Source organism: Phoca vitulina, unplaced genomic scaffold (genome assembly GCF_004348235.1).
Source record: "Phoca vitulina isolate PV1807 unplaced genomic scaffold, GSC_HSeal_1.0 scaffold123, whole genome shotgun sequence".
Taxonomy (NCBI): domain Eukaryota; kingdom Metazoa; phylum Chordata; class Mammalia; order Carnivora; family Phocidae; genus Phoca; species Phoca vitulina.
Window position 1 is genome coordinate 776,641 of NW_022589826.1, and position 258 is coordinate 776,898.

Here is a 258-nt window from a genome sequence, read left to right on the forward strand (position 1 = left end):
GGCAGCGGCAGGGCAGGGGCAGCGGCAGGGCAGGGGCAGCGGCAGGGGCGGGGCAGGGCAGGGGCAGCGGCAGCGGCAGGGGCAGGGCAGGGGCAGCGGCAGGGCAGGGGCAGCGGCAGGGCAGGGGCAGCGGCAGGGGCGGGGCAGGGGCAGGTGCAGGTGCAGGGGCAGCGGAAGGTACAGGAGCGGGAGGAGGGGCAGCGGCAGCGGCAGGGGCCGGGGCAGGGGCAGCGGCAGGGGCAGCGGCAGGGGCGCGGC